Source organism: Rutilus rutilus (genome assembly GCF_951802725.1).
Source record: "Rutilus rutilus genome assembly, chromosome: 2".
NCBI classification, from domain to species: domain Eukaryota; kingdom Metazoa; phylum Chordata; class Actinopteri; order Cypriniformes; family Leuciscidae; genus Rutilus; species Rutilus rutilus.
Genome location: NC_140210.1, coordinates 20,488,461 through 20,511,300, shown reverse-complemented (window position 1 = coordinate 20,511,300; position 22,840 = coordinate 20,488,461). Strand labels below are relative to the sequence as shown.

Here is a 22,840-nt window from a genome sequence, read left to right as displayed (position 1 = left end):
GTAAAAAAAAAAAAAATATATATATATATATATATATATATATATATATGAAAGAAATTAATGCATTTATTGTTTATTTTCCCCCTCATTTGCAAATCATTGGTATATTCTAGCACCTGGTGGATCAGTGCCATCCGGCCCTAATGCGATCCCACCCCTTTGCTAGATAAGAAAGAGAGAGATATATAGAGGAGAGGAAGATTAATAGTCTAATGGAGTCTTATGTTTTATGTTTCTCACATTTTTGAACTTGGCTGTAAAGAGCAAGCACACAGGGATTCAAAGGAACTGTTTTTTTTTTTTTTTTCTTTAAGAAATATGTGACCACATCTTTATTATGCATAATTCATCACCACGCCGGTATATTTATTTCACTGTGGCATAAACCCAGCTTGGACACCCAAGTAAATAATTAATAAAAGGCACATATAATAAAATAAATTAATAATAAAGATGTACCCTGCTGTTTAGTGCTCATGGGTGGCTTGACAGAGCTCCAGTATGGATAGTACTCAGTAATGCATTACCCAGTTAATAAATTCATACTTTCACGCTTAAACCACTATAGAAGTCATTCAACTCATGTGATATTTAGAAGAAAAAAAAAAAAATACCTTGATTATAATCACTCATTAGCTATATATTGAAGCGATTATAATAAAGATATTAATCAATTGTTTTCCTTCTAAATATCACAAGTTGAATGACTTCTCTAGGCTTATGAGATTTTACTTTGTTATAGAAGTTACCAGTGTGATTAGTGAAATGTTCTTTTAATGTATTCTTTCAAAGTCTGTATTAAATATCTGAGAGGTGACTGAAGCTGATGTAGGAATGCAGTAACAGCGCTTGCTCATTTAGCCCGGCTTCCAGAAATGAAATATGCACTTATTTTGTTTTAGGAAGGTCTCCAACATGTGTTAAAAACATATAAGGGTCATTGGAACCAATAGTTTAAAGGACCATAGTTTAAAGTTTTACTTTACTGTGTTATATTAAAAGTGTCCTATCCTTGAGAGAAATAACATATTATCTTGATGTTTTGAGAAGACTCTCCTGTTTATAGTTAGAGCCTGGTCAAATCCAACCTTGAAAAAGCTGTGTGTTGGTGTGTGTGTTAGTCTTTTTGGTTAAAGGTTAAGGAACCACTGGCATTATTAACTAAGTTGTTCTGGACAGGCTGGCGCCCAGCAATCCAAATCTGCGACCTGGAAGGTCACGACGTGCCTAACTTTAGGGTCCGAGTGTCAGCTGCCTAATCAATAGAGATATGCTTCAGTCTATCTATATATGTGTGAAAAATTACTATGTTTATTTATTTCTTAGCAAATCAGAAACTGCAACCTGAAGCAAGTACGTAGCTTAGACCTTGGTGAAGGGTATAATTGCTGTGATCTTTGTAACTGTAAGTGGGACGGCCTACGAACGCCTTGAGTCTTGAAGCTGACTTTTGCCTGATGAAACTGCAAACTATCTTCTGTAAAAATGTTCTTCAATTTATTATAATTATGACTCCGGGTCTTCATTTATCATATCTGGTTCTGGGCCTTTAACTGTAAATCCCCTTACAGGGTTGTTTTGTTTCAAGATTAGTGCATATAAAGCATAGGTAACTATCTTTTTTTCCTATAAAGACTGGACAATATGACTATGCTTTTCCACCATTGGTTCGAACGGTACTAAGAACGATAAAGAACAGTGTCATATTTCCACTTGAGCTTGGTTCGGCACGGCACGATGACAAACCGTTCTCGGCCTGGAATTCCCAGCAAAGTTGGGTAATATATATCTATGTTTTTGTTTTGTTTGTTTTTTTACCTGTTTTCATGTCTGCAAGACACTTTTTTTTTTTTTTCATGTCTGCAAGACACATCAAGTATTGTTCATCTCCGTATAGTACAAACAAATGAGTTACATACCAGCTACGAATACTTGTTAAAATACTAATTTGGTTTGTTCAAATACCTAATAGTGATAAATAAAGAAAACGAGGGAAAAATTGCTCTTGTTTTTACTTCTCTGCTACTTTGGCTTATTTTATCCAGAGGTACAATGAACTGGACACCTCATGAATGCAGTAAGCAGTTGTTCAAGCGTACCAAATTAACTGACAAAACAACTGACTGATTGACGGAATGATTGACTGAATTATAGACGTATTCAATCATGTATTCGTTAAATCGCTGGAGTGGGAGACTGTGTAGCCATTTTAGAGCAATGCATTTAAAATAGCATGAAGTGCCTCTGCTGTAGGTTTAAGTCTTGGACTTAATTTGCCCTCGAAAAGACAAAATAGCAAATTATGGTAATGATGTTTAAATGATGAATGCCTTGGTTTCATCTCTGCTGTGTAACTTCTAATGAGCAAGTGAAGAGTTAGTGGAAGAGAATGAGAAAAAGAGAGCATTCTACCACTTAACAAGTCTGTGCTTTTTTCCCCTTAGGAGAGAAAGGTTTCTTCCCTCATGGTCACATGTAATTTCACTTGAAGGTCTTCCTTTATAGGTTTGGCACAGCTCTGGCCAATCTTCATTAATATGCAATACAATAATAATCCAAATGAACATTTTACAAATGAATTTCCTAACTTTTATAACACACACTCACACAATGAATCAAGTAGGCTGTGAGGGAGGTTTGTCCCTATTTTTTTGGCCATATTTGATGTTTTAAGGGATAGTGGCTTCGAAAATGAAAATGGTCAATTTTTACAGCCCTGATTTTTTCCCCAAACCTCTAATTTTCGTTTATTTAATTATTATTGTTATTATTTTGTATAGAGAGAATATTCTGACCACTCTATAAAGTACACTAATTGGGACTTGGGTTGTCAAGCTCCAAAATGACAAAAACACCATGATAAAAGATATATGTGCTATATTCTGAAGCCATAAGATATCTTTGTGTGAGCGACAGACCATAACTAAGCATTAATAATCAGTAAAAATGCATTTTTGCAGTACGTCATATGGACTCCTTTTATAATAATTTCGCTGTTTTGTCATTTTGGAGCTTTGAGAGTCAGAGTCCCCATTCACTTCCATTATACTGAAAAGAGAGAAGGACATTCTTCAAAAATTCACCTTTTTTGTCATACGGATGAAAGTCATACAGGTTTGGAACGACATGAGGGTGATTAAATGATGACAGGATTCTCTTTACTTGCAGTTTTATTTAGATGCTGTGATATGAGACATGGGATGAAAGAAAACAGTAACAGTAAAATATCAGTAAGAGAGACAAAACTTATGCAACACAAGAAATCACAATGATTTACCATCAAAAGTCTTTTTATACCTTTGCATAATTCCATTTTTAATGGAAAAAAATGACATTGAAATTCAAATTCATTGTATAATCACACACACACACACACACACACACATCATCTTCTGAATCGATGACACTAACACGCATGCTATTAAAGATTCTCTCCTCTGTAACACAACACCATTGACTCAATTATTACTCATCTCTGCCTCTTCCTCTTCTCCTCCCCCACATTTTCTCCCCCTCTACCTTCTGCCTCCTCTGTGATCATGATGGATTGGGCCGTGCCAGGCGCCTGAACTCTTGACCGCTATTGGCTGACCACTTGGCGACACTCCTGTTCCTGGAGCGGTTGATTTGTTGATCTCTGTAAATGAGAAATGAGTGTTTCTCCAGCTTATATGAATAAATAAATGTGTATATTTATTTATATCTCCATAAATAAATGAAAACACTCTTTAAATGAAAGTGACTTATAAAAGAGTGATGCATCACCCGCTATGCGATCCAGGGAGGGAGGAGAACAGTGAGTTAGTGAGAGTATTCAGAGGTCGAGTGAAAACCACCGAGTGGCAGTGTGTTTTGTTATATCATATTGCATTAAGAGAGACAACACACATCCTGTGGTATTGTTTCATAGGATGTACTGTTTCTCTCTTACACGTATCATGTAAACTTACTCAGGTTCAGTGATTAGATCAGGCCCTGATGCATGGCAATCATTTGGGTGATCCAGGTTTTTTTCTTATCTGTGACATATCCTGTTTTCTTGGGATTTCATGGTTGACAATGTGAATGAGGAGAACTGAGATTCTAGCTGTTCAAATTCTCAAACTAAGAAACAATGTGTTTCTATGGCAACACTCATAATGCCAAATCGTTTTCGTGTCTGGTTTTACTGATGACCCGTCCTTCGGATGAGACGTTAAACCGAGGTCCTGACTCTATTTGGTCATTAAAAAGTCCATGGCACTTTTTGTAAAAGAGTAGGGGTGTAACCCTGGTGTCCTGGCCAAATTCCCTCCATTGGCACTGAACAATCATGGCCTCCTTATAATCCCTATCCACTCAACTGGCTCTATCACTTTCTCTCCTCTCCACCAATAGCTGGTGTGTGGTGAGCGCATTGGTACCGTTGTACTGTGGCTGCTGTCGCATCATCCAAGACAAGTGGAGGTGGTTGAGGAGAGACCCCTTGCTATGATTGTAAAGTGCATGGGTGTACAGTAGTATATAGTAAAGTACTATATAAATGCCTCATTCCTTCATTAATTCATTCATGATTTTTATTTCTTTCCAAACACATATTTTGGGTTCATAGGAAAATCATAGGAAATATAAAATAGAAATGTGTAGCCATAGTTACCTAGCCAATTAATACTAGTTTTTTTCTCATTAAAAGAAAATTAATAATACCTTGCTTTGTGTACTGTGCTTATATACTGTTGCCCTCTTGTTTGGTCTGATTGCTTCTATTGTTCACCTCATTTGTAAGTCGCTTTGGATAAAGCATCTGCAAAAATTTTAAATGTAAGTGTAATGTAGTTAACTATTTTACTGCCAATGCTTCTGCCATTTTAGTTTTTACATTACATAATGGTTAATTGAGTCAAGTTTTCATCATGCAGTTTTAATATCTGAACATTTTATACATGTACAATTTCGTAGTGATTATTTGCTATCTAGTTATTTAGCTAGTGTATAACCAGTACTTTATACCATGTTGTAGCGAACCAATTAGTTCTCTATTTAAAAAACATACACAAATAACATTTGTAATATTAAATATTACATTCAATTAAAAAAAATATATAATTTATAGTAGTAACAATATTAGCACATACAGTGTAAATAATATTTAGAAAGAGTTAGAAATGTACATGCTTTGAGAATAGAATATGTCAAATCAAAAACACAAATCATTGCATTCTATACAGTGCTATACTGTGCGGTTATTATACGTGTCACCCGTCACTTCTCAATCCAGACTGCTAGTTAAATGAAAGCTCTTTACATACAATGCATGCTTATATCTGACACACAGGGAGAAGTAATAGAACGCCATTATTCGCCGAACCAAAAGCGTAGTGGACCCAATTTATTCCGTCTTTGACATTTACAAGAGAGACTTCATGCAAATTTTACAGAGTCTGGTTCTTGAGCACAATAATAGAAGTGAGGAACAAGGCGCTTGAACATTGCAGTGGTCTAACAAGCTGTGTCCCATTGCTGAGATTCTCTATTTGAACCCCAATGACATTACTTTGCAATTGGGCTTTAGAATTGCTACTGACCATTTTTCCAGAAACTCGAACTCTCATTGTAGTGGAGCACCAGTGGGGTGTCGGCTAATCGAAGGGTAAATGCAAAGGCCTGCATGTTCGTCCCTGTAGGTTCTTTTGCTGATGCAGGTGTTTGGATGTCAGTGGCTACCGGTATACTTTTAGAGAATTGCCGGGTTGTGGATAATTGATTCTTTCAAATTAGGGGAAAAGGGTCCCTTTTAAAAAGAAACGGAGGCATAATGTGCTAGCAGCCACAGAGACATCTGAGAGTATTTGCATTGAACTCAGTGCTTTAATTTACTTTATGGTGTTAATTTGCTTCGGAATTATGAGTTTAATACAGATCCTGAAATGATCCACGGAGGGGAAACCTTTCTGACATGCCTCTTAGGAGGTTTTGCAGTTATTGGCCGATTATTTAAGTATAGTGTCCTAAATAATGACTGACAGCTCTAATTGCTTTGTGCTCTGTAGTCAGCAGAGAGATGAAAGAGGCATTTCTGTCAATACTGACACCTTCACCTCTCCTGGGAGGATCAACAGAGCAAGAGAGCATTTCCTTCCTTTTTGCCTCTTCTCTCCACCTATACCCCTTCCTCACCTCACCTCACCTCCCCTCCCTTGCCATAGGATGAACCCCCCCCCCCCCCCCCCCACACACACACACACCCACACCACCCTGCTACATACTAAAGTCAGCAAGTGAAAATGAGTGTGAATTAACACATTCAGAATGAACGCAGCGATGTATAAAGAACAGCGTACACACACACACACACTGTGAGTGCGAAAACCAGAGAGAGAAAGTTGTCATTACAGAGTAAAATTTTTTATTTTATAGCTATAGCTTTAATGCCTTTTAGCATAATTGATCACATGGCACCATCCTATAGTAAAAACAGGAAACATTCCATTTTTGTGTTTCAAAGTGATTGAAACTGTCATGTACACACAAGTGGTTTGATGTCACTGTCTGAGGCTGATGTTATTGAAACCACAGTATGTTGTCATCTGCACTTTGATGTTCTTGGCTTCCTATCCCCCTCTTTCACTGAGGTTTGTTTATGCTACTCTTTATTGAGATCAGACTGCTGTCAGTCTCTAGAACGCTTCAGGGACAGTTTTATTGAGATTTGCTTTTAAAGATTTTCTTTAGATTTCAAAGGCCTTACAACAATTAATTAAAATTTTAGAAAGGGTTGGAGGAGTGGGATAAACAAACAAATAAATCTGTCCAGTCCAGTTTATCAGTGAATGTATTATTAAATTAAATGGCGTTAAAGGAATGTTCTGGGTTTTATTACAATCACATGCAATCATTCAAATACACACAAAGTACTCAAGGTCACCTAAATGACTCACCATCATACAATCACAGTCACACCATGTCTGGAAACATGCAATTTGTCTGTCCACACCAAACGTGACAACAACAAGATGCGACAAAACCAATCACAAATCACAGCCAATCAGACAAGCGGGTAGACGGACTCTTTCTCTGTAAACACACTTCAAATTACATTGTCATAGTCCATGGGCCAGACCAGATATTGGTACCATCTGGGTGGGCAAAACCATACCTATACTAAATTGTTTATGGGGTTAATATAAGTTAATTATAATATGATAACCTTTCCACAGGCCCAGCTTTTTATACTTTTTTTAGGATTAGTCATTTTCCTACTTTTATGTATTAGAATTATTTTTGAAAAATACACAAACGTCCAATACCGTAATAACAGTGATCTAATATTAATCCCAAGCAAACTAAAATATATTGTACATATTAAAAGGCATAATAAAGTCGATATCTTTGAATTGAACATTGTTTTGAGATGTAAAAAAATAAATAAAAATAAAATAACATGTATTGTCGACTCTACACTGTCTACTATTGGAAAGTCATAAAATGTACAGACGATTTGTTCTTAATCTTTGTATAATATATTTGAATTAGTTTTGTTATCAGGTTTATGTGTAATGTATTAGGTTTCAGCTTTGTAACACAAGAAAAGAAGAAACGTTGAATTTCAGGTAAATATTAACACATATGCCCCGAAAACCCCATTATATTCCAAAATCTGTGTTTATATTGGTCACAACCTTCATTGCTGTTATATTGCCGTTTTCTAACCACAAAATAAACACACACCCAGCTAACAGGGAACGTTCCCAGAACATTCACTAACGTTCTTTAAAAGTTGTGTAAATGTTAGTACAAAACGTTATTAAAATAATGTTTTCGGAACATTCATATAACGTTATTGACGTTCTTGTCTTTATGACGTTATTTGTGATTGCTGAACGTTCTCATAATGTTAAGTACACTTGTTAACATGCACTTCTTAACATTAGTTTACAATCACTAGATTTGTATATACAGTACAAGTTGCATTTGAACCAGATTTGAACTGGAGTTACCATGGAAACGGGCAGGGAGCTCAACTGACGACAAGCAGCAACTTCATCTCTCACTGTTGTTTTTGCTAATTTCAGGTAAGTTTAGTCCCCAAAATTACACAAATAGTACATAAAAATGTTTCTGCGCACTCTTTAAAGATGGAACTACAGCAAGCCAGATCTATCGAATCTGAGGATGTTGTAACGAAAGCGGCGGTGCTGATGAGAAACGACATAAAAAACCAAGACACCAAGCAGGAGTGGCCACCAAATGTAGAACGAGATGAAGCCATCATTCCTGAATCCGTGACCCACTTCATGCACACACTTCTGACTGGAGGCAGTGAGCACGGAAATCCCCCTGAAAGAGTCCAGCGACTTGCTACCTCCTTTGGCAGCGACCTAGTCTTTGCTGTCACTTGTGGCCGGATCAAGCCGCCGAAGCACGTTCTTCTGCCATTTGCTGTGAAGTCTTTGACGGGTAACACAGAACTGGTGCACACTCTGAATCGGCTCGGTCACTGTGTTTCCTATTCTCAGTTGGAAGAAGTTGACACGGCTCTGTGTCTTCGGAAGATGGAGCTGTCGAAGGATGGTATTCCATTGCCAGCGAACATCTATCCAGGCATCTTCACCACGCTGGCGTATGACAACATTGACCGACTGGAAGAGACCATTAGTGGAGTAGGAACTTCTCACAGAGTGAATGGTATTGCCATCCAGTCGAAAGCGATCGTACCGGCTGCACCTGAGAGGCATGCAACAGCAGTCATGAAGTCAAAGAGGAGAAGCATCACCCCCACACATCAGATGCTACCCATCTACAATGCTGGCCAGAGAGTTGGACCACCAAAGATCGCAACTGCTGACGCCGACTATGGTGCACAGGTCCAGGAGGCAAAGGCAAAGAACATAGCCTGGCTGCTTGCTAGGATGTCTGCCCCCGAGGCTCAGACTGTGAGCAGCTGGACTGGATTTAACATCCAGACCCGTGACCAGGTTGAGGTGGTACAAGACACTGTGGGTTACCTGCCAACCATCAATGCGCCTCCTACAGAACTATCAACTGTCTACGAGGTACTCAACCAGACATTAGGCATAATGGAGTCCCTGCAGTTGAAGACAATTGTTTGTGTCTTTGACCAAGCCCTGTATGCCAAGGCAGCAGAAATTGTGTGGAAGCATGAGAAGTTCAAGAACATTGTCATCAGGATGGGTGTCTTCCACACCATCTTCAACCTGCTCTCCATTCTGGGGAAGCGATTCCAAGATGCAGGGCTGCGGGATCTGTGTGTGGAATCTGGCGTGATTGCTGAAGGATCGGTCTCAGGTGTAATGGAAGGCAGAAAGTATAACAGAGCCGTCCGGCTGCACAAGATAGTCTATGAAGCACTTATGCGCCTTGCCTGGAGAGGCTTCCTACCATGGCTAGAGGTCAAACACCCGACACAGCTCCCTCAGCTGGAGGAAGCCCTGGAGAGCATTGCCAGCTTCAGCGACGATATCAGGCAGGAGGCATTCACCAAACTTCTTGATAATGCAGCATGCGTCCGCACCATGCAACTGTTCCAAGTCTACCTGGAATCTCTGCGAAACCAGCATAACCTTTCATCCTTCTGGATGTCCTACATTGACATAACAGAGATCATGCTTGGACTGATTCGCGCTTCCAGAGAAGGCAACTGGATGCTGCATCTTGCATGCATCCGAGAAATGATTCCCTGGTGCTTCGCTTATGACAAGCTCAACTACGCCCGCTTCCTGCCCTACTACTATGCCACGATGAAGCATCTGCCTGTTGACCACCCAGATGTCCATGAGCACTTCTCACAAGGAGGCTTCTCTGTCCAGATTGGCTGCAAAAACCCCTTTGGGCGTATACCAGTCGACCAGACCATTGAGGAGACCGTCAACAAGGACACGCAGACAGCAGGAGGAACAAAGGGCTTCAGCCTCAAGCCCGGAGCTGTCTCGAAGTACTACCTGACAGCAGAGTACCGCAGCGCATACCTAAGAAAGCTGAGAGAGATGGTCGGTTGGGGTGATTGGATGATGACAGGTGTCGGTGATCATTCTCAAGTGTCGTGGTCAGCACTGCTGCTGTTGCTGTTGCTGTTGTATCAGTCAGTGGTTTATCAGCTTGTCAAAAAACGGGACACGGGAGGTCACGCACGGGACAAATAAATTAGGCCCAAAATTCGGGACGTCCCGCCTAATTTGGGACAGTTGGCAACCTTAGTGACAGTATCATCCTAAACCAGCAACCCTCCGCGCAACACCACCATCTACAGGCCGATGAGTGTACAGTAACTAAATGTGCACATAAATGAATTTATTTTATACCTCCCCATGGATTAAATTCTACGAAACTTAGCATACCCCCAGAGGATGTCAAGTTAATCATACACATGAAATATGGTGCAGTTCTGAACATCTCAACTGAAGATAGGAGCGATTAAAGCAGAATAATATTGCATTTTCATTTTTTATGGGAGGGGCGCAAATCACAAATGAGTGATTATGGGCTAGGTTGATGTGGGCCCTTAAGACCAACATACCATAAAACTTTCTTCATCCTCGGTGCCACGGTTCAGGTAGTTAATTAGGAAAAACTGCATTTTTTGGGTTTGGGGGGGCCAAGCGCGGGGGGGGGGGGAGTGGCCCCCGGGGACCAAACAAAATTTTTCCCTAAAAGTCTAGTGGGGCTACATGCCCACCAAATTTCATGTTCCCCGGTGTTTCGGTGTCCCTGGTATCGTTGACGAAAAATTCAGTAGATGACGAAAAAAAAAAAAAAAAAAAACTGACAATCCCTATATGACCGCTTTTAGCGTAGCTAGCGGCGGTCATAATAATGCTAATTATGCTAATCATGCAAATTGCTCAACATAATTATGCAAATTAGCATCCGGCAGTTTCTGTATGCTGGGGACCCATACTTCACATTTCTGCAATAAAACTTTGGTGTACTCAACATTTCCGGGTTCACCTAGTTGGCTACTAGACTATTTCATGACATTGGGGTATTACGGTTTGACATGCTAAAACTCCCAAATTTACCAATTTTTAGTAATTTATTTTGGAATTATTGCCTTTATCTCATTATTTCACTAATTTGGAACCTACTTTATTTGTGATGAATGAACCACTTGATGAATTATCAACTGGATGAACCAGATTATTTCCATGGAAGGTACTTTTGCCATTTTTTCCGCTTACAGGGGTCAGTCACTTCAAGCGGTCATAACCACTACTAAGCTGCCAGTTGGCAAGGGTTATCATGTCAAAACATTATCTAGGGATGCATATGATGTAAAAAATCGCAACTAGAATTTGCCCACCCAGATGGTACCAATACGTGAAATTTTGGGTCTTGGCCCAAGGACTATCAGTGACTGTACAAACTTCATAAAATACACTTCTTTATCCACTGTTTGAACATTCTTGTTTCCTTTTAAGTCATTTTCAAGATTGGTGGTAAATTATTAATTTACGAAGTTTGTTTGGAGTTTCAGGGAGTTCAAAACAATTTGCCAAAGTGAACTTTCCAGAACAGAACACTGGGGTGCGTTTCCCGAAAGCATCGTTAGCCAACTATGGTCGCAAGTTCCGTCGTTATCAGCATTCAGGTAGTTCAACGATTTGGTGTTTCCCGAAACCATCGTTCACCTCTCGAGCTGTCGTTAGAAGCATAGTTTCTAGTTTACATGAGATGTAGACTGAATAAATCCTTATCTTTAGCAAAATAAGCAAGCTGACATTCAGTACAACCCGTGTTTATTTATTTAGAATACATACAAATGTAATTTATGTCTTTTAGTTTGTCAAGAGATTTAAAGCACCGTTTTTGAAGACTGTGCATGTGCGAACGTGCTCTACTATGTAAGAACGAGCCAAATATTGAGTCTGGTAATAAAGCAAAATAACTGAGAAAAATTAGAAATGGTCTTCAGATGCCATGTCTGTAGCTTATATGACAAAATCTAGCGTTAATTCGATCTCAAACAGATTAATTAAAATAAGTTATTAGTCCACCACGTGCGAGACGTCATAAACCAACGTGGTTGAACGATACTTTGCGACATACGGTTTCGGGAAACAGTCGTGACTAGCTAGTTGATTTCTCCATCGATGCATCGTACTATGGAGTTGTACGGGAAACGCACCCCTGGCTGGTAAACACCCTCAAACTACTATTGGTCCATGGTGACTATGTAATAGTTTTGTGTTCTCTGAGGCTCCACCTTCTTTGACGTGGAAATTTTCCAGTTCATGTTTTCTATTCAGTCCGTTGAGGCCACACACAAGTAAAAAAAAAAAAAAAAAACACACGAGAGCTGCTTTATAAGAAAAGTTTTGTCTGTTCAAGCACAAGTAGACGTGAAAGAGAACTCGTTTTATTATTTGCACGCTTTCTGAGATGCGCAGCTTTCTGTGCACACACACACAACTTCAGTACAGAGTTCTCTTTCGCATCTTGCACTTATGTTTAAATTGGCAAGGCTTAAAAATGTGTGCAAATGATAAACTTTTGTGACCATGCAGCATTAGGCCGTGTGTCCACTAAAGCGTTTTTAGCCAGCTGAAAACGCTATAGGCGCTCTGCTGAAAACGCCTTGCTATGGGCGCTTTAGAGCATTTTGGCAGCGCAGCATTTTTTTCAGTTGAGACGCTTTGCTTGTTATGATACGGAATATCCGCGAAAGTGGATTTCACACATATTTTGTTTCTGTGTTGATTCTATTTTAAAATGACGATACAATAGCCGCGTTTCCAGTGTCGGGCCAGGGCCGGGCCAGGGCTTTAAACGGGCCGTGCCGGGCTAATAGCCTCGGGCCAATAGCACCGGGCATGCGTTTCCACTGTCGGGCCAGAATCTCCACAGCGCTTCACTAAAACACGCCCGTAACACGCCTCTCTGGGACAACGTCACACTAACCCATCATTTCACCAACAAATGGAAGTTTTATCAGAAAACTAATCAGAAATCACTGGAAACAGCGTTGAAAACAAACACGATAAAAGCGGCCGTTTGCTAGCTTTTTTTTTGTTTGTTTGTTTAGCAGCTACTTGAATATTTAAAACCCAAGCATCGATATTTTACCACAGGTTTACAATAAAAAGTGATACATTGATCATAATGAATTAATTTATGTAAAAATTGCACATTAGTCACTCAGAAATAAATTACCATTAGGTCTATTTCACAAAAGAAAGAGGACACACTTACTTTTTCAGTCGCGTCTGTTTCTGTTTATCTGGTAGTTACAGGACATATTTACATCACATTTAGAAAAAATGATAATTTCTACAAATATATGCCATACGACCTGAGGAGCTTTAGCACTCTCTCGACTCCCATACAGATATTTTCAGTCAGAGAAACAGAGGAAGCTCCCGAAAAAAAAAGTTACTTTATTTTTTGATAGTCCGGTTTAAAGAGACGAGACGTAGGCTATGACAGATAAAATAAAAACATGACTGTGATAGCCTTTAAGATTGGTCTGATTTCTTCAAGCGTTCGCTATGTTGTTTTTTTTACTATGCGTATCTTCCAGCGTTTACTATGTTTACTATGGTAACGGCTAGCGCGCATAGTCTTTTGCATCACAAACAGAAGGCATTCAAACATGAACGCGATTTAAATTATTTTATTTTTAAGTCTTAAATGCTGACAGAATCATCCGGCGCTGCCGTCTCCCAACGGTAAACTCCTCCTCTGTTGGTAACCACTCCTCTAGCCCGAGCTGGCCAGCTTTGGCTAGAGGTATTCGACGGGCCAGAAATCCTGGCCGTTGGCCCCGAGTAAGCCCCGATCAAGCCCCGGAAGTGACAGTGGAAACGCGACTGGCCCTGGCATGCACTAGCACGGCCCGGCCCTGGCCCGACAGTGGAAACGCGGCTAATGTAACGTATTTTCTCTGGCTGGCTCTTGTTTTAAATTATTTTGTTCCGTTATTATGCTTGTTGTTGTCATATGTTGACGTTGTATGCAGAATGTGGCGGTTGGTCGGTGTGGTATTAGTCCCGCCCTTCCTCCACTGTGATTGGACGGTTGGGTAAAAAGTGACCGTGATGAGCGCTGCGTTTTGGTCAAGTGTAAATTAAATCATTTTGATTTTTTATTATTTTTTCCAAATGTTGAGCAAGCAATCTCATATGCTTGCAGGATCAGCAGAGGCCAATCAGCTTGTACCATGCGGTAAAGATGTGATTGCTTGCAGATTGCATGTAAAGGAAACTATCAGCCTACTCCCTCTGGAGTTTCATGACTGAACTAGATATTTATGACAAGTCTTTCAGCTTTGTTTCTAGGAAAATACGAGCTTTACATTTTCGGCCTTTAAACCTCTCTTTACTTCCAACAGTGCCTTTCTGCAACTCTGTATTTTGAAAAAATACTGTACCTAGAACATTGTGTTTACTTAAAAAAGGCATTCAAATTAGTTGTTTCGTTAAAGATATCTGAACTATCACCATCTCTCTTTTAATCTACAAAGCACTTTGTAGGCTATTATAGTACTTCCTTATAGTACCTAATGCAGCAGATTGAGGCTAAATTTGGCTTGATAAATGTAAGCTTTCTCTTTTGATGGAGGCCGATTGCAGGCATTTAATAGCTATTGATTTTTAGCGAGCACGGCTCCATTTTAACATAATCTTCAAAAATGCAGCAATATAAATATACCCTGGAATTGAGGCCTTACTCCATCTAAAATGGATAAACTATTGATTTTCATGAATCTGGTCTGCCTCGTGACTCTTATTCTGCCGTAATCATCTGAGGTTAATTAACTTTAATATGTTGTTTTGTGAAGAGCTTGAGCTATAAATGTTACATCTGAAGAGAGGTTTATCTCAATCCATGATTCATAATGCATTTCTGTGTACTGTGTTAGTATCGCTTTGCTACATGACTACCCAAATAAATGTTATGCACAGTGTATCTGAATTGAAGTTTGATTTATATGTGTGTTTTTTTCTACAGTAGGGCTGATAAACCTGCCACTAGATTGCAAAAGGTTAAAACAGCAATCAAGAATTGTTAAAACAGCCCAAAAGCTGCCATATGAAATCACAAAAGAAAGCTTTGAACGTGTTGAGAGCATAAGGGTGATGTCTGCGCTGATCCCTGCTGCAGCAAAAGCCACAACATAGAGAGTTTATTATTTGAAGCTCTCTGTGGTTGCGCATCCTCTCAGTTGGTGTAATTTTGAATGGTGGCTTCAACAGATTGGGAAATGTAAGCAACATCACTGAAGTCTGTTTACAAAATGCTGATTTTTGTTTTCACCAGGGTGCTGGCTTGCTCCAAGTGCAGGCATTTTAACCTGTCACAGACTATATCGTCAGTTAACAACAACTAGGGGTCGTGTGTGTGTGCATGCATTGGCATACAAGACACATCCAGCAACCCCCACGGTGCACCGCTCACGGTATTATGAGCTATAATGAAATTCTAGCTAGATTTGGCTGTCTAGGAGTATCTAGGGGTTGCGAATAACTAGAAGTTCATCTTGCTAGAATTGCAGTCCCACCGCAAAATGAACTTTACAGCTCAAATAATACACATTTACAGAGGAATTTATGTAAGTATTTTTATATGGCACCGTTTAATACTGGCAACCCCGACAAATATTACATCAGTGACAAATTACTATGTTGATTTTCCCAGAAAGCAAACCTATGCAATTCTGGTTAGATTTAGCTCTGTAGAAGTATAGGGATAGATTTAGCTAGGTCAATTGCTTTCCTGTGACGTTTTAGAACATAGTTTCATTTTAGATTCTTTCTGCAGTTGCAAAACCACAGATTAAATCAATGATGACTCAATGATGAGTAACTGGAAGCTAGTTTGCCTAGACAAGGAAATTCTGGTTAAATTTGACTATTTAGAAGTATATGGTAGCTGTTGCTAGCTGCTTTAATGCAATGCGTTGCAAAAATGTATGTCACTTTCAAATTACAGTACACACTGTTAACAAATAACAGTTTGTCCAAAGACAAACAAACCAAAAATAGTTAATGGGTTTGGAACAAGACAGTGAGTAACTAACAGAATTTATTACACAGCTCTCTGAAATGCTTAATTCTGGTCAGTCATGACATTTCAAAGTCAGTTATTCCACGATATTGACTCATCTCTGCTGTGTTTTTTTCCATAGTAGAAAAAAAAAAAAAAAAAACTATGGAAGTCAATGGTTACAGTCAACTGTCTCATTACTAACATTCTTCAAAATATCTTCTTTTGTGCTCAACAGAAGAAATAATCTCAAATAGATTTGGAACAACATGAATTATGACACAATTTTCCCTTTAACAGGATAATTACCCAAAAATGTACATTTGGTCATCATTTACTCACACTCATGCCATTCTAAACTCATGTGCTGTGGTATTTTTGCCATAAAATGTATTTGTGCATCAACTCCAAAAAAGTATGATAAAAGTAGTGCTTTTCATCCGTACACTATATTCCAAGTCTTCTGAAGCCATATGGAAGCTTTGTGTGATGACCATCCCAAAAATATATTGGGATGGTTTTTGGTACTTATGCCACAAATATATATTCTTAAGGACATCACAACCTAAAATAAAACTTCAGAAAGGTGTACAATATGGGACCTTTAAAGTTGTGTGCTGCATTCACTCACAAATATAAATGTTTTATATATTTACGGTAGGAAATTTACAAAATATCTTCATAGAACATGATCTTTAATATCCTAATGAGTTTTGGCATAAAAGAAAAATCAATAATTTTGACCCATACATACACTCACCTAAAGGATTATTAGGAACACCTGTTCAATTTCTCATTAATGCAATTATCTAATCAACCAATCACATGGCAGTTGCTTCAATGCATTTAGGGGTGTGGTCCTGGTCAAGACAATCTCCTGAACTCCAAACTGAATGTCAGAATGGGAAAGAAAGGTGATTTAAGCAATTTTGAGCGTGGCATGGTTGTTGGTGCCAGACGGGCCGGTCTGAGTATTTCACAATCTGCTCAGTTACTGGGATTTTCACGCACAACCATTTCTAGGGTTTACAAAGAATGGTGTGAAAAGGGGAAAACATCCAGTATGCGGCAGTCCTGTGGGCGAAAATGCCTTGTTGATGCTAGAGGTCAGAGGAGAATGGGCCGACTGATTCAAGCTGATAGAAGAGCAACTTTGACTGAAATAACCACTCGTTACAACCGAGGTATGCAGCAAAGCATCTGTGAAGCCACAACACGCACAACCTTGAGGCGGATGGGCTACAACAGCAGAAGACCCCACTGGGTACCACTCATCTCCACTACAAATAGGAAAAAGAGGCTACAATTTGCACGAGCTCACCAAAATTGGACAGTTGAAGACTGGAAAAATGTTGCCTGGTCTGATGAGTCTCGATTTCTGTTGAGACATTCAGATGGTAGAGTCAGAATTTGGCGTAAACAGAATGAGAACATGGATCCATCATGCCTTGTTACCATTGTGCAGGCTGGTGGTGGTGGTGTAATGGTGTGGGGGATGTTTTCTTGGCACACTTTAGGCCCCTTAGTGCCAATTGGGCATCGTTTAAATGCCACGGTCTACCTGAGCACTGTTTCTGACCATGTCCATCCCTTTATGACCACCATGTACCCATCCTCTGATGGCTACTTCCAGCAGGATAATGCACCATGTCACAAAGCTCGAATCATTTCAAATTGGTTTCTTGAACATGACAATGAGTTCACTGTACTAAAATGGCCCCCACAGTCACCAGATCTCAACCCAATAGAGCATCTTTGGGATGTGGTGGAACAGGAGCTTCGTGCCCTGGATGTGCATCCCACAAATCTCCATCAACTGCAAGATGCTATCCTATCAATATGGGCCAACATTTCTAAAGAATGCTTTCAGCACCTTGTTGAATCAATGCCACGTAGAATTAAGGCAGTTCTGAAGGCGAAAGAGGGGCAAAACACAGTATTAGTATGGTGTTCCTAATAATCCTTTAGGTGAGTGTATATGACCCATATTTGTCACATATATTATCAACTAAATAAACTAACATCACCTCTTTGACTTGCACTGATATAGCATGATGTCCCCTTTAATAGACCCTCTTTTCTTCTTGCTGTGTAAACGCATTTAAATTCTTCATATTTTTCAATCTCGTAATATTCAGCAGATGACAGAAGTGAATTGCAGTTTCATTGCATGTGATTGGCTGTTTGCTTCTGATGTCACACTTTCATGGTCATGTGCTCCATATGTATTCCTGAACTCAGGATCAAAGCCTGAGTTGACAAAGAAATTGATTATCAGCGGTTCCAACAAAGCCTGATTGGATTGGTTTGGTTTGGTTTGGTTTTGTCAACTCAAATCTAATCCTGCAACCCTGAGACCATAGACTGGAACTGCAAATTTGTAACAGAAATTGGGACTGGAATTGCTGACAACTCATTTTGGCAGTTCAGAATCAATTCTTTCTTTCAGCAATCAGTTATTTCTTTATTTGTCGTATCTTAAAAAAAATTCAGACCATTACATTTACATTCACAAACAGCTGTATTACACTGCATGAAAAGTAAAAATGCATAATGAGGCACTTTAGATATAATATTTTAGCTTCAGCTTTTTTTCAGGTAAAGTTTAAATATTTTTAAGTAACAATAACAACACTGTAAATTACAAAACTTGCAGGTGCGAGAGGCCCCCTTATACTTTTTTTGCTGGGACCACAGATTCGTAGTACACAATTTGTTGCGGTTGTTCAAAAGAAAGAAACATTTTGGGAATGTGAGATTGTATTTTAACATGTTTTTCTTCTCATAAAGAGACTAAACTCTTCACAGCAGGAAAGAGTGTGTGGGCATGTTTGAGCAAATGTAAATTTCACAAATGTCAGGTGTATTAAAGTTTCATTTCATGGATGTGGTGTTTGGTCTCTTAAAATAGTCAGTTAGGACATGAATTTTAGCAAGGCTTAATTAAGAGAAGACTGCTGTCATCAGCTTGTGCAAGTAATTATCATAGTGCATGAATTCGGAGGGGGGGTTCTTCCTAATTACCAACACATTGCTCTCTCTTATGATAATGCTATAATTTGATCTTGGTAAACCTCCTGCAGAGTGGAAATACACATGATGTTCTAGAATGTTACACTTTTCCAACTACCTTGCAAATGGGAACTTAGACACAACATCATGAAATGAAAAATCGTTGAGAAGAAAAGACTGGTATTATCCATGCCCGACCCTCCTTCGTCCTTTTCATCTACTTCCTCTTGTACTACTTGTGCATTTTCCTTCTTATCTTCTTATAATTATTCCAGGTCCAGGTCAGGAGAATTTGAGGGGGCCATGACCCTGAAAATCTTGCGCTGGTCCAAGTAATTACCACTGGACATTTATCACACTACCTTCATCTTGTCCTGTAATTTCTTTCTCCTCAGCATGTGGACATTTTTATATAAACTCATGTTTCAAAATACTGAACCTTACCATCTGAATTTTCTGAAGTCATTACCGGGCTTTCATTTAAAACATTCACGCACACGCTGGACTAATTTTCCAACTTGCTTGTATTCAGTCAGCTAATAGTCCTTGATGATTGTATTTTAGAGACAACAATGGACGCAACAATGAGAACTCTTACATGAACTAGACATTAAAGGACATTAAAGAAATAGCTTATAACCAAAAATTAAAGTCTGTCATTATGGACTCACTCTCATGTCAATCTGTATTATTATAATGTTTTTTTTTTTTTTTTTTTTTTTTTGATGAGTTTGTTATATGATTTACAAAAATGTTGTGACTTAAAGGTACAAAATGTAAGATTTTTGTAATAAAATATCCAAAAATAACTTGCAGTGTGATATATTTCCTGCAGTTGTGTACAATATCCCAAAAGTTCCCAAAGATTTTTAATTTCAGAGAAATTCCAATTTTAAATAATGGCTCGCCCCTGGTCATTGTCACCTGTCAATTACGTAAAATCCACGTTATCCTTGGTTTCTGCTCGTACTGCCATAGTAACTATGGCGACTAACGTGGACAACTGCATTACGTCTAGCGGCACGCTCCCGCTGTTGTTGTTTCGTTCAAACGTTATGGACCATGGCAAGCAGACTAGGGCTGTCGCGATAACCGCAATATCGCAGTACCGCGCTTCTGACAAGCCAACCGCAGAGGAATTCAAGTAACCGCAGCAACCGCGATATTCGTGTGTTTTCTTTTTTCATAAGGCAATACCCTTCTTGTTTTGTTCATGTGTATTGAATGTTAAATAAGTTAATGATAATAAGACGTGGTGATCATGGTTTTAACATGGTGATTTGTACAGAGGCTTCGTGGATGTGCACTTAAGCCTAAACAGACAGTGAATGAGAGAGATCGACTGAGCGCGTGCGATTACCTGCGTCTGTCTTTGAGGTCAAGTCATATTCGTGAAAAGGTTGCCGTGTCCCAGGAAAGTTAAATATTTGTCCTGTCATCCTTTTAACGTTTAAAATAAAGGGTATTTACCATGAATGGCATCAGCGACAGGCAGCGCTGGTCTGCATCCACAGCACGAGGAGCTCGCGGTCGCGGGAAACAAAACTTAGTGAGTCACGCATTGAATCAATGCCATTTGTCTCTATTAAGTGAAGCTTCAGCGTTACCCATGCGACGCATTGCTGGTCAGCTGAGCCTTGAAAAGTGGAGCTCAAAGTTAAAAATAATTTACCTTGTTTCATTACTATCTTTTAATGAATCAATCAGCGTTTTTGAACGTGTTGTTAAATGAATGGTTTAATGACTCACTCAAAGACAGTCCGTTGCTGTAACAACTGTGCGCAGGCTTTCAATGCGGAGAGACGCTGTTTAGTTTCGGTTTATTGGTTACTGAAAATGTACTCGTTTTTGTGCATGCTGACCACATCGTGACACTTATAGCAACAAATAAATATAAATAAATCAAAAATAAATTAATAAATGCGGTAAAACCGCATATCGCGCTATTGAACCACTCAAAATTACCGCAAGGGAAAATCCTTCACCGCGACAGCCCTAAAGCAGACTGTGGGACAAAAGGAGGACTAAAACAAGGATCAATATCAGCGTGGCATTTTCGAGAAGCCAAGAGCTCCACGTCCACAACTTGATAGAGATGGCGCTCTTGTCATGTTAAAAACATCAATATATTCACTCATCCATAAACATTATTAGATCCATCAGCATGACGACAAGTTCCATAATTCCACTTATGTGTCATCAACCTATGCCTTTGTTATTGTAAGAGGTTAGCGACCCCTAGCGGCGAAAACAATTACATATTTTATAGGGGTGGGGGAAAAAATCGATTCTTAGATGAATCGCGATTCGGGACGTGGACGATTCTGAATCGATTCGCAAATGTCAAAAATCGATTTTCTAAAAAAAAAAAAAATTCTAATAACGTAACATTGACGGAACGCAAAAGGCGGAACTCTGAAGCGGACGTGCACGTGCGCGGACAGTTTGTGGCGTGCACATAACAGAGACGCGCACACATAGATATCATATAAAGGCTAGATGTCTCGTCCGCGCTGCTGGCCAATGGAGCTCGACATCCGCACACGGCGGCCATCTTAAGACAGGATGCTCGTTCACTCATAACATGGTGCATGTACTTTTAAATAACCATAACTTGCTCAATTTTATACCGATTTTCAAACGGTTTGGTTTGTTATAAACGTCAGAGATGTAGCTATTATACTGCATACATATGAATAATTATGTTCAAAATGTTTAAGCATTCAGAATTATAGCCACGTTAATAACGTTTGTAAGAAACCAAACCGTTTGTAAATCCGTCCAGATTTCAGCGAGATAAGAGGATTTGTGTGCGTGCTGCTCACTCACCTTAATTCACAGAGTCCTGTCCTAAGATGGCCGCCGGTGATGCCGGAAGTGACTCCGCCTTAAGACATCTAGCCTTTATATGATATCTATGCGCGCACATAACGGACGCATGATGGCTGAGCGCCAAATGTGCAATGCCAGTCACAAAAAGTTACATTTTGACTGTAAGTTACTCTCTGCAGATGTTCATTCACTTTCTTTGTATAAGCTGTTTTTGATTGTGGTATACAGCAAACATTTCAAGTCATAACTCTTTATTATTTAGTTGTGTATAGGTCAAGAGCGACTTTGTATGTTACTAATTATTCAGAATATGCATAAGTCCACAAGCATTATACGTTATGATAGCTTCTGGTACATAATTCTATATTTTTGAACGAAAACTGTTTGTGAATTTGCTACAGCAAAATGTTTTTTTTGTCTGAAGGATTATATTGCTCATTGGAAATAACAAGAGGATGTTGTTTAGAAGTCTATTATTAAATGCTACTATGCTAGAGATTCAGAATATGCTGAAGTTTGTATTAATTTACTACAAGTATGCTGCTAGTACAAGCACACATTTATTTTCCTGTTGGTTCTCAGCAATGTTGGGACATATGCTGGCAAATGTAACCTTACAGTTGACTTGCCAAATCACTTCCATTTGTTTTATTAATAAAATGAATATAGGAAGTATTGGAAGTAAGTTCGTTATGGGTCATCATAAATACTTTGCTTTAAAAGTACCAAGTAAAAAAAAATTGTCACTGTTTTTGATAAAAGGCACTTCCCTGAGAATTGAACTTAATAAATGTGAAAAAGACACTTTAATGTCTCCGTTTGTCATTCTGTATAGCAAAGCAGATGAGAGTAGATCATGATCAGAAACCTGATTAGAAATCATTATGAATAAAATCGAATTGTTTTGAATCGAAAATCTTTTTGAATCGAAAATCGATTTTGAATCGAATCGTGGCCTCAAGAATCGGAATCGAATCGAATCGTGAGATGGTAAAAGATTCCCACCCCTAATATTTTA

General features: G+C 39.0%; 1 long non-coding RNA gene across 1 annotated transcript in view; it reads left to right on the top strand.

The window, feature by feature from the left end:
- Positions 1–21,904, top strand: part of LOC311286125 — a 38,349-nt gene extending 16,445 nt beyond the window's left edge. The window contains exon 3 of the long non-coding RNA XR_014626492.1: positions 21,472–21,904. This is a non-coding gene — a long non-coding RNA (uncharacterized lncRNA). The remainder of the gene's footprint in view (positions 1–21,471) is intronic.
- The last annotated feature ends 936 nt before the right edge of the window (positions 21,905–22,840 follow it).